The 12,396-nt window shown below is 43.7% G+C and overlaps 1 pseudogene; it reads right to left on the bottom strand.

The window, feature by feature from the left end:
- Positions 1-1,022: 1,022 nt before the first annotated feature.
- Positions 1,023-11,393, bottom strand: LOC117445554 (protein LTV1 homolog pseudogene; annotated as a pseudogene).
- Positions 11,394-12,396: the final 1,003 nt, after the last annotated feature.

The raw sequence follows: 12,396 nt of genomic DNA, 5'->3' as shown, positions 1-12,396 counted from the left end.
CACATGCTGTAATGTTCACTCGGCATGCACACACAGTACATCCGCAAAACTCCTGGTGCCAACATATTCAGCCTCTTCCCTTCCCACAAGCCAAATATTTGCTCTTGTTCAGATATGGGCCTGAATGACGGGAAAACATTTCAGCAATTTTTCCTCATCTATTTCCCTTTCATACTGTATGCTTTCATTATTGACTGTAGTGAAATAAACCCTATCTACATTGGTTAAATATAGTTTCATTGTGATCTGGTCCTTATCAGATCAAATCTTTCCATTTAAAAAATAAATAAAAGTGTAGGCATGTCAGGTTTAGGTATATTACTTTTTTTTTTAAGCTCAGTTTTAACATGATAAATGTCAGTAGTTTAATTGTGAAAAATACAACAAATAAATATTAGCAGTTTGACTGTTTTTGGTATCTTTCAGGAGTTATTATTTAATTTGTACATTGTTTTTGCTTAATTTATCAATTTCTTTGCACCTTTTTTTCGTATCTAGGTTGTTTTTACAGAATGAAACTTAATTTATCTTAAACAAAATCACTTTATAAAGTAACAGTCTTATTATTTACCCCTCTAACGTGGCCATTTGTTGTTGTTGCATTCTGCATCTGTGCTTCTTAAACACATGTATCGACTTCCAAGGTGCATGGAGAAGCCAGCAACAGTTATGTAACAGCCAAAATGCATTTGTCTTACAATACAAACATCTATAAACTAAAGGTACTAATGACACACATAACGTTAATTTGTGAGCTTCAGAGGAGCCTGGCTTACTGTATACACTTGTTTCCAGTGTTTGTGCTAAGCTAAGTTAGCATTGGGCTGCTTCAGTACAGACATGAGTGGTATCGATCTTCTCATTTATCACCTGCAATATAAGCGTTTTAATATCCAAAAGCAAGATAACCGATATGATCACAAAAACAAAATCAAATCAAACTTTTTAATAATCTTCCTTCTACTCAACACCCAGCATTTATTAATCCTGAGCTGGTAAACTGTAGATAAAGTTAATTTCTTCCTCTTTTAAAGTTGCATCTCGTGATGATTCGAGGAGATTGGAGCCTCGGCTCCCCGTCAGTCGCCCTGTTCGGACTCGTTTCTCAGCTCCACTGAAGTTAAGAGTACACTGATGGCGCCTCAAAGCGGGGTAAAGAAAGTCAGTGTGGGCAGAGTTTGTTTATTAAAGCTTCATGCCTAGAACGTTGGCTCTCAGGCTCAACATCTGCTTCTCCTGCCGCACTTTCTCCTCCTTAAACGCCGTCTGGTTGGCTTTCTTCTCCACTCTCCGCTCCTTGCGTTCTTCCTTGATGGCGAGTTTCCTCTGCTTCCTCTCCTCTGTGCTCTCCTCCTTGCTGCGCCGCTGGGTGGAAACTCGAGGCAGGTCTGAGTCCTTGATACTCATCATGCGCTCCGCCTGCTTAGCGGTCAGGCCTTTGGTAGGAAGGACGTCCAGAGGGATGCCCGTCTTCTGGGACACTCGGATCGGCTTCGTCCTTTGTGGTTCCTGAATCAACTTGGGTCTGTTATAGATGTTGGAATATGTGCTGATGATGGTTTCACAGTCCCACTTGTCCTCTGGACCCTTGATAACAACGGTTTCCATCTCTTCCTCTTCATCTTCATCATCGTCTTCATCCTCCTCCTTCACGGCAGGAAGTTCTTTAGGACCCAAGTCGTCAGGTCTCAAGTATTCTTTCCCTTTCTGTATGAAATAGAAATAGCGACTTCCTCCAGGCGAGCGCTGTCCGGCTGGATGAACCCCTCCAGCTCGGCGTTATCCAGCGCTCCGATCTCATCGTCATCAAACTGCTCGTAAAACTTCTCGAAGCGGTCGTCCAGCAGGGTGAGCTGCTCGTTCCTCCTCATCACCGACGAGGACATGGAGTATTATGTGAAGCGACTCTTCGTCCATGAAAAGAAACTCTTTAGCGCGTCTCTTAGGTATATTACACTTGTCCAAAATGCTAAACCTGTGAAGACCACTTGACACGCAGTCCTGGTTCCTGAATCTGCCTATAACGAATCAGGACAATGGGTCCATAATCATTGGCCAAAGTTGGTGATCAACAATATGAAAAACAACCAACCATTTACAACTATAAATTGTCACAAAAATAATATACTCCATACCTTTCAATCATCAATGCCTCCAACCCACCTGTTGATCTTTAAACTACTTCTCAATAGTATTAACAAAGACACTTTACAACTGTGAAATAATAGTCTACATAGTAAAGGGAATGAGCTTCACTAAATATATATAATATATATTATACTGGTTAAGCACTTAGTGAAAGGACTTGAAATGGACTTGGATGTCTTTTGTCCTTCCCCATTTGTTATGATACAATATGTATACTTCAAAAGTTTTAAGAGATAAAATGAATCATACACTTTATATTTCAGTTGTAAAGAGGCGTTTACACCAAAACCCTACTCTGTATATAAACAATATGAAGGGGAGGGGGACAGTAAGGCTAAATTGGAGAATGGGGTAATGTATAGTCAAGGGGTAGAAGGGGAGGTCATCTGTGATGTCGCTGTAGATGGACCCTCACCCCCCCGACACAAACCCCGCACTTTCACAAGGCCCCCGTACGGTAATTGGGCCCTAACATCAAACAGGCTTCATTAGAAGGACTCCAGGAACTGCTAATCCCCTGCCTTCACACAGGGGGGAAAACGGTTTTGTGGTGCATGGCGTCCGCCACACCGAACAAAACATCTTGAAGGAACATCAAAGCCCTCCTCACCCGCGTTCCCGAATCTAAAGACTCATATGTGTGTGTATGTGTGTGTCATCCGTTCGCCTTCGCTGCACCTTAGCTATATGCTCATGGTGGCAGCTGAACAGGACGTTTTTATTTGCATGCAAGTCATCTGGAAACAAAAGAGCACTTCGGCTGCCTCTAAAAACATCAGACATCAGTGGGAAACAGTCGCCACTCGGGTACAAAGGGGCCACCGGGATGCCCCAAATCGCCGTTTAGGTGGGGCCCGCTCATACAAACATGAACACTCACTTTCTCTCATTGACAGACACACAAAGGCAAACCCAATGACACACAGAAATGGCTTTCCGGACTAAAGAAGATGAGATTAATAGTTTTGTTGAGGTAAACATTTTTCAGTCAAATATTTCCCTAATTCACTAAAAGTTAACTATACACACGCAAAAACACGGAAAATGTACAAACAGATGTTCAGCTGTCAGAGGATTATCATAGATGGACTCGAAGTGCATATATATATATATATATATATATAAAGATACAGTTTGCGGTGACATATGGTTATATATAGATACTACTTTTTTAAGATGTCTGTCACAGAAGAAAGTGATTCCCTCATAAAAGATGTAATCCCCGGATTGATCATGGACATGCAAACGTGCAGTTGATTTCTGAAACCAGCCCCCAGCTCCTCTGAAAAACGATAGAATAAAGCCGAACTCCATCATATCATTCCTTCTCTTTTATTAGCGTGCTAAGCTGTACAACAGATGTCATCCTCATGCCTCCATTGACAAAAACACACACAAAACTGGCAAAGGATGAGAGCCTCTCAACTGCCACAGCGTCACACAGAAATGTTTTTTTTTCACACACACGCACCTAAACTCAAATGTTCATTCCCACCCATCCCTTCCTATCTCCACTGACCTGGCTCATCAATCCAGCTGACCTCACTAGCCTCAGACACACACACACACTCAGTACAAACAGGCACTCTGAGGATGTGCTGACAGGGAAGAGACTGCCAGCTCTTAATTAGCAGGAAGTAGCAGTGTCAAGGTGTCACAGGCGTGTAGTGCAGAATAGCAGTGCGGGTCCGTCCCCCTACCGATTCCCTCCAGGAATGCTTTGTTGTCGCTTTTCCAGCATCAAACGCCTGCCTGCCATTCACCGTCCAGACCGCAGCCGTTTTCCTCCCTGCTGTGTCTGAATTCTCTCGCAAATGATAAACACAGTCATTTAGGGACTCAGATGTTCTGATTTTGACCTCACGCTTCGAAGAAGAGGAAGGGAGGGGGTTGTGTTTCGGGGGGGGATCCTAATTGGCAATTTGGAGTCCACCATATCGGATGGGCACTCGAGTAAGAAATGATTTGGTCTGCCTACTTTCATCTTTCTATCTTCTCCTCATGCCACTTCCCTCCACCCCAGGTTTCTCTTGCAACCACTTTCTTTCCCGCTTGTCATGTCTTTAACTCCAGTGCTTGCACGCGCGCACGCACGCACACACGCGCGCGCACACACACACACACACTCAATCATGAGCGTGTACGGGTGGTCCGTGTGTCTGTTGGCGCGGGCCAGCCGGGCCAGCTTTGCAGAGCAACTCTTCCCAGGCTGCGTTGTAATTGTCAAGGAGGGTGACCTTGGCTTCCTTTTAAAATCCCACAGAGCAGAACATTTATTTAAGGAAGCACTGGCTGGATGGGAGGAGTGGGGTTAAATGAGGGGGGAGAGCGACAGGACGGACCCATGTCCACAACATCAAAGACCAAACCATGCAAGGTAGGACAGAAGGGAAAGTGACAGGGGACACAAAAGACAGAGAACAATGAGACCACGTTCCTATTTTTTTCCAATTTTGCATTGTTAATAAAAATGTCATTTTAGGTTAGTATAGCCTTCCACACTTTTCCAATTGTAATGTTTTGTTCTGTCTTGCACGTAATAAATAGAACTAATTAGAATGCCACAGAAAATAGTGAAGGGATGACATGGTGTTAATGCCCAGTCACATGAATGATGTAGAAGTGCTTTGTATAGCTGAGAAGGCAAACAAAGGGGCAAATACATTTAGTTGACTTTCAGCAACAGTTTTTTAATCCAAATTAAAGGACAGAAAAAACGTTATTTCTATAGGTAAATACACATCTGAGTTGACAAATATGACATGTGGGGTTCCTCAAGGCTCCATCTTGGGGTCTCATCTCTTTAACATCGACATGCTACCACTGGCTCAGATAATGAAAAACAACACAATAAGTTACCATAGCTATGTGGATGACACACACATTTACATAACCATTTCACCAGGAGACTACGCTCCAATTCAAGTAAGTGCATTGAACAAATCAATGACTGGATGTGTCAGAACTCTCTCCAATTAAACAAAGATAAAACTGAGGTAATGATTTTTGGAGGCAGAAAACGTATAAAAGTTAGCGCTGAGCTTCAGTCTGCAATGTTCAAAACAACAGATAAAGCCAGAAATCTAGGTGTAGTCATGGACTCTGACCTGAGTTTCAACAGTCACATTAAAACAATTACTAAATCAGCCTACTATCACCTAAAGTATATATCTAGGATAAAAAGACTAATGTCACAGCAGGACTCGGAAAAACTTGTCCATGCTTTTATCTTCAGTAGACTCGACTACTGTAATGGTGTCTTTACAGGTCTCACTAAAAAATCTATTAGAAAGCTGCAGCTGATTCAGAACACTGCTGCTGGAGTCCTCACAAACACTAAGAAAGTGGATCACATCACTCCTGTTCTGAAGTCTTTACACTGGCTTCCTGTCTGTCAATGAATTGATTTCAAAATACTGCTGCTGGTTTATAAAGCTTTGAATGGTTTAGGCCCAAAATACATTTCTGACCTATTACTAAATTATGAACCATCCAGATCTCTCAGGTCTTCAGGGACTGGTCAGCTTTCTGTCCCCAGAGTCAGAACTAAACATGGTAAACCAGCGTTCAGTTATTATGCTCCAAATATCTGGAACAAACTCCCAGAAACCTGCAGGTCCGCTGCAACTCTTACTACTTTTAAATCCAGACTGAAGACTTTTCTTTTTGCCGCTGCTTTTAATTGAACTATTCATATCTTAAACTGCACTGTAACTTTTATCCATGTATCTTTTAATGTTTATTTTATTATCTTTGCTTTTTAATGACTGATTTTAAATGCAATTTTCTTAATGTCTTTCATTTTTGTAAAGCCCTTTGAATTGCCTTGTGTTGAAAGGTGCTATATAAATAAACTTGCCTTGCCTTAGACAGTTTTATTGTAACATCTCCATTTACTCTCAAGTTAGTAAGGACTTCAAACACAAAATCAATCTAAAGTCAACATTTATAACTAAGTTAAGATCAGGAATAGCACCTTTGATTGTCTTGACAAAATATAAGCATTAAGTACCTTTGATGAGGACAATGAGGATGTTAGCCTGTGCTAATAAATGACTTGAGGTTAAAGGACATGGATCATATAACATTAACCTGCTGAGCCCTGCAGTATTTACACAGTGGGTCAGTATGTCATTAATGTTTGTGCAATGACAGCAACCTGTTGAAATGTGCAGTGTGGGTCAGTAAAACAAACGCCAGTCCTCAAATGAGTGTTGTCACTCTACCTGCCATCTGTGCCACTCACTGGTTCTGTCTGACAAGCCAAATGTGGATTAGAAAGGGTTAAACTAGGGCATAAGGCAAACAGATGTTACGAGACACATACGCAGGGCACATGCGAACACAGACACACTCCATGTCTTCTATAACTCTATGCTGTTTGCCAGCATGGAGGAGGAATCTCTCTCTCTCTCTTTCTCTTTCTCTTCTCCCTGAGAGCCGATGCTCGGTCGGCCGCAGGGCTGAGGAATGTGTGAGAGCCATGTGTCAAATCCCCAGACTGTGGGAAAGTGCTGCTCTCTGCTGAACTCCCTCCTCCCTCCCTCCCTCCCTCCCTCGCTCTCTCATTTTGTTGGAGCGCTCTCCAGGCGAGCGCCCTGCCCCGCTCCAACCCTGTGCGAGTGTGTGTGCATGGAAGTGTGTGTGTGTTTGTGCGCGTGCCTGCCTGCCTCGCAGCACACAGGAAGTGAGCGGAGTCTGCCAGAGGAGCTCCGCCTGGAACTGACGCTTCCTGCAGACAGTTTCTATGCCAACACCAAGCCATCTACAACACACACATTCACACTTACATAGGCAACCTCTTCGACTGGTTGTCAGGAACAGCCAAGACGCCCCGAGAAAGAGGGAGGCTGCTCTTTCCCTCTATCTCTATGTTTATCTCTGTATCCCATCTCCCCCATTCTGCCTCTTTCTCTCGATCTCACACTGACCTCGATCTCTCTCTCTCTCTCTCTCTCTCTCTCTCTCTCTCTCTCTCTCTCTCTCTCTCTCTCTCTCTCTCTCTCTCTCTCTCTCTCTCCTCTCTCTCTCTCTCTCTCTCTCTCTCTCTGTTCACTGCTTTCATTGCTTTGAGGATCTGGAGCTGCGGCTACACTCTGTCTTTCTATGAGGCTTGCCAACAAGCCAGATATTTTACTAAAAATAACTAATTGTTCAGCATCAAACTATACATCTTCCCAAAATTAAGTGCACACGCCTGCCGGCCCCTTTTGCAGACAGTTACCTTTGAAAACACAGTATTTAAACTCAAAACATTAATGCGAATATGTGACTTCTTCATAATTCTATCCTGATTGATATTTGATTCAAGATGATAGGAACAGCTGTTAGCTTGAGGGTTTTGTCATGTTGTCAGGTTTAACTTCTGATTCTATTTAAATTCTTTTTCGAAAGATACGTCTTCCAAGTCATTCGTGATTTTGGTCTTTGAGGTGAGGAAGTGAAATTCTGTTTTAAGCTCATATTGCGTGCAGTGTGCCTTCCCTGGAAATCCTGTTTCATCTGTTCACTCTGAATATGTCGACACACCGGCAGGCTCTACTTAGCTTTACTTTTCTATATTGTTTGTGTTTTTTTCTCTTTCTCTGGTCAGCAGATTTTACAGAGCGGTGTTTCTGTCAATCATCCTTCACTCCTCCGCAACAAGGCCTAAAAATACACTCCTTACACCTGCCGTGCTTCACCCAGCCAACTCGCGTCATAAACATGTCAGCTGAGACACACGCTCACTTTCTCTGTCAGACACACTGTGCTGATGACATAAGCAGTGTCAGCCCCCCTGATCCGTCTTCCAGCTGGAAGAAGACGAGCAGATCTGCTTTTTCCTGTCAGTGACATCCAATGTCCCAACCCGGGCCCTCAGATCTACATATCAGCCTTGTGAGACGTGTCCCCACTTGCCTGAGGAGACCCCAACATTGTAGTGCTCTTCAATCTCCATCAAAACACTGTGCAGTCAACAAGCAAGTTACAATGCTTTAATGCATTAGATCCGTTACATTTCCTCTCAGTGGCTTTTAAGCTTGAGCTCAGTCTATGAGAAATACCACAACTATTTGGGAACAAAAAGACGGCTGCAAAGGATGTGACCAATTTATAAAGCCTGGTTTCCAGAAGAAAATAAATCAAACACACCATCAAGAGGATGATATATTGGTAAAGTTATTCAGGCTTGTTAATGGAGGCAGTTTCCCCACTATGTCTGCACAATGCCATCACAGAGCCCCCCCTCACACATACACACAGCTATCCTGAGTGCGAGCCAGGCGCCAAGAGCAGATCCACAATTCGTCCAAATCTCTCCTTCTCCACATGACTGAGCCAAATACCCCCACACAAAAAAAATACAAATATCCCTGGGAAACAGGAGGAAGAATAATGTGTTTGTGTATACGTTATATCACTGCAAGTCAAAGGATGGGCACAATTTAACTGAGCCAGCGGGGAGGATAAGTGGCCAAGGGCTTCACACACACTATGCATTCTCTGTGCCATATTGGTTTGGGCCTCCCCCTTCTGTGTTAGACCTTGTTAGCCTGCCAGCCCTCGTCTCATTCCCACACTCCCATATCTGGCTCTGTGGCCGAGGCTGGGATTCCCCCTCCTCATCTCATCTCATCTCATCACACACACACACACACACACACACACACACACACACACACACACACACACACACACACACACACACACACACACACACACACACACACACACACACACACACACACACACACACACACACACACACACACACACACACACACACACACACACACACACACACACACACACACACACACACACACACACACACACACACACACTTCCATCACAGTCAACTCCGCTGTGGTCATTTCTTCTTATTTGACCTTTGTCTTTAATGGAATCACCCGTCCCTCCAGTCTTTTTCCCACATCGTCTCACCCCATTACTCTGTGTCTTTATTTAAGCTACACATTTGCATTACACTAGGATCATGTCATGGAGATGGAATAATACGTTTCTTTGCAGTCCATTGATGTGTATGTGTTAAATGTTCAGAGATGATCATGTGTTACGAGCAGGTATTTGCTAAAGTGGCAACTCTGGTGCACTCAATTTTGTCAGTAAATCCTCACAGGATCAATCACAGAAGCAGAGACACCATGTCCATTCTAACTCTATAGCTTATTATAGGTTATTATCCACGCGTCCAAATGCGCGAAAACAACTTGGCTAATTAAGAAAGACCAGTGTGAAATATATAAGATTTCTATATTTAGATGACCCCTTTCTACACAAACTGCTGCCTTGTAAACAAACACTAAAGCATAATGATCTTTAAAAGGGTAAAACTTGCACTGCAGGCTCCATTAATGCTCACTTAGCTGTCCTGCCAGAGGAAGCTCGGCGTTATAGCACTGTGAGGGTCAAGAGAGGGCAGGTGATTTACAGCCGGCAAAGGGCTGGACGTGCTCAAACACCAGTAAATAATCTGCAGAAAAGTGTTTAAACTATTTCAGTTAGCGCTGCTATCCATTAATAGGATATTAAATCATGACATCATAGAAATAGCTGGGATATTTCAACTTTAAACTCCACTTGGTGGGGGCAGGTGAGGTCTGTGTGGGCAGTAACTTTTTTTCTTTAAGCTGAGATCATTCTGGTTATGGGAAGATGAGGTCAGGGAAACAGTAGAGTTATAGCTGGTGATGCACTGTTTTATATGGTTTGAAGTTACCACTATAATGGGGACCCAGCAGGCTGATTTAGCTGTGATATGGATTCATCGCTATTGTAGTATTCACTGGAATAGTTACTGTGGAGTTAAAGCCGCTTTGACAGCTATGATAGAATTACAAGAGGAAATATCTAATTATTTAAGAAGACTGGCAAGGCAGAAAGGTGAAGATAAGGTGGCACTGATGAGATCAAGAAGAGTGGGTGAGGAGAAGCAGAGAGGGGAGGAGGCGCTGGAGAGGGGTAAGGGAGGCACCGCAGACATTTTATCAGCCCTGGGAGCTGTGAGTGATCTGAGAGGAGAGGAGGGCCTCTGTTGTGCCCTGTGATCCAGGATTGTGCTTTATGGCATGCTCCAGATCTCTATCAGTGTGGGAAAAGACTGAGAGGCCAGAGCAACTGCGTATGTGCGTATGTGTGTGTGTGTGTGTGTGTGTGTGTGTGTGTGTGTGTGTGTGTGTGTGTGTGTGTGTGTGTGTGTGTGTGTGTGTGTGTGTGTGTGTGTGTTTCTGCACACACATTTGTTTGGTTTGTGTGCAGTTTCTGCAACTAAAGCAATCAAGAGGGCCGAGGCTTATGTGCATGAATGAGAAGTGTGTATGTGAGTGTGTAGTTTCTTAGTTTCTGCCACTAAAGCAATCAAGAGTGCAGCGGCTTGGGTGTGTGTGTGTGTGTGTGTGTGTGTGTGTGTGTGTGTGTGTGTGTGTGTGTGTGTGTGTATGCGCTTGGCTGCTGTAGAGCCTGATAAGGACAATAAACATCACCCAACAGCAGGCGGGCAGGCAGGTTCAACCACATATGATGATAAGGCAGAACTTTGACCCCTCACAAGTCTAACCGACCATTCACTTCTCACAATCATACACACACTGCCACACACACACAATTAATATCAGGCCATAAAGTAAAATATGCTTCTGAATGTCGCAATCACGTCTAGTGTCACTGCCATTCCACCGCTTTAAGAGCTAAATGATGTCCCTCTCAGGGAGTCATATGAATGCCTTGTCAACAGATGCTGTAAAAAAAGACTGATCACTCATTAGTAATGTCCTGTGTGAGGGGCTCCAGACTATTAGTGATCCTTTATGCCTGTTGGCTTTAACTGCAATCAAAAGCTGCTCACACTGCATGATTTCACTGAGAGAGGCCTCAAAGGCAACACAATCTATGAGTTCATGAGCACCCTCTCCCCTCTGGATGCCACCTGAGTGATGCAGACGCTGCTGTGCTTCAATAAACCTGCAGCGGGGTCGTGGGGTTGATGAGGCCACTGCTAAATCTGTGGCAGGTTTAGCTATTAGTTGAGTCACAGATGAGTTCATAAGAGAGCCACACTCCAGGGGGTGACTAGGTAAATCACGCTCCATTTCACCAATGCATTCGGCTGAGAAACTATCGCACTGACGCCACACACGCCCAAACTCGGGCAGACACCAGACTCTGTGGTGACACACTCCATCAGGGCTGCTGTGAGTCACCTGTGCAGCCTGGTAGACAAGCAGCCTGAGGCGAGGCGACATGAGATGTGTGTGTGTGTGTGTGTGTGTGTGTGTGTGTGTGTGTGTGTGTGTGTGTGTGTGTGTGTGTGTGTGTGTGTGTGTGTGTGTGTGTGTGTGTGTGTGTGTCTGGCGACAGTGATATCATCATGAGGAGACAATAAAGGCCGATTCGTCTGATGGACGGCACACTCCGTCCCCTTCTGATCCGGACACCTCTCACCAGAAATGACCATCATCTCACTACTTCATAAAATAACGACAGCACAAAGAAATGGATAGTAGCAGGATAGAAGAGGAAGGTATAAGCAGCCAGGTCGTGGCCTCGAGTTACGCCAGCCTCCAGACGCGTCCATGGGGAGGAGACCTGGCCTGCGTTTGGCTATCAGCAGCCACTTACACACTAAACTAGAAGTGGACACATACATTAAACAACCATTACATCAATAGTACGGATGGGACGCACTTTAAAGGTGTATTTATCATCCGCTTTATGACCAACCATAACGGATGAATAGCAGCTTTAGTAAATTCTGATTTCTCAACTGCTTGCTAAAAGGAAATAATATACAAGTATTTTAACCAAAATATTAAATATATTCAAATATAACTGAACTTTACATTTAAAATTGAACTACAACACAATGTTGTAATTTTCACATATATTGTATTGCCTATACATCAAATCAAGTTTTATTTATATAGCACATTTATAAACGATTTTTGGTCGAGCCAAAGTGCTGTACATATAATAAAAATAGCCTACAGTAGAGACACTTTACAGCAAATACAACAGCACAGATTGTTCAGAATATCAGTATGAGAAAAACGACACCCTCTGTCCTTAGACCCTCACATCGTACAAGGAAACACTTCCAGAGAAAACCCACAGTTTAAGGGAAAAAATGGGAGAAACCTCAGGGAGAGCAACAGAAGAGGGATCCCTCTCCCAGGACGGACAGACGTGTAATAGATGCCGTGTGTAAATCGAAGAGATAATACATTTTACAGCATATAGACCGAATGT

The sequence above is a fragment of the Pseudochaenichthys georgianus genome, chromosome 4 (assembly GCF_902827115.2).
Source record: "Pseudochaenichthys georgianus chromosome 4, fPseGeo1.2, whole genome shotgun sequence".
Classification (NCBI taxonomy): Eukaryota; Metazoa; Chordata; class Actinopteri; order Perciformes; family Channichthyidae; genus Pseudochaenichthys; species Pseudochaenichthys georgianus.
Note: the sequence above shows the minus strand (reverse complement) of the source record. Positions and strands in the feature narration are given on the sequence as shown.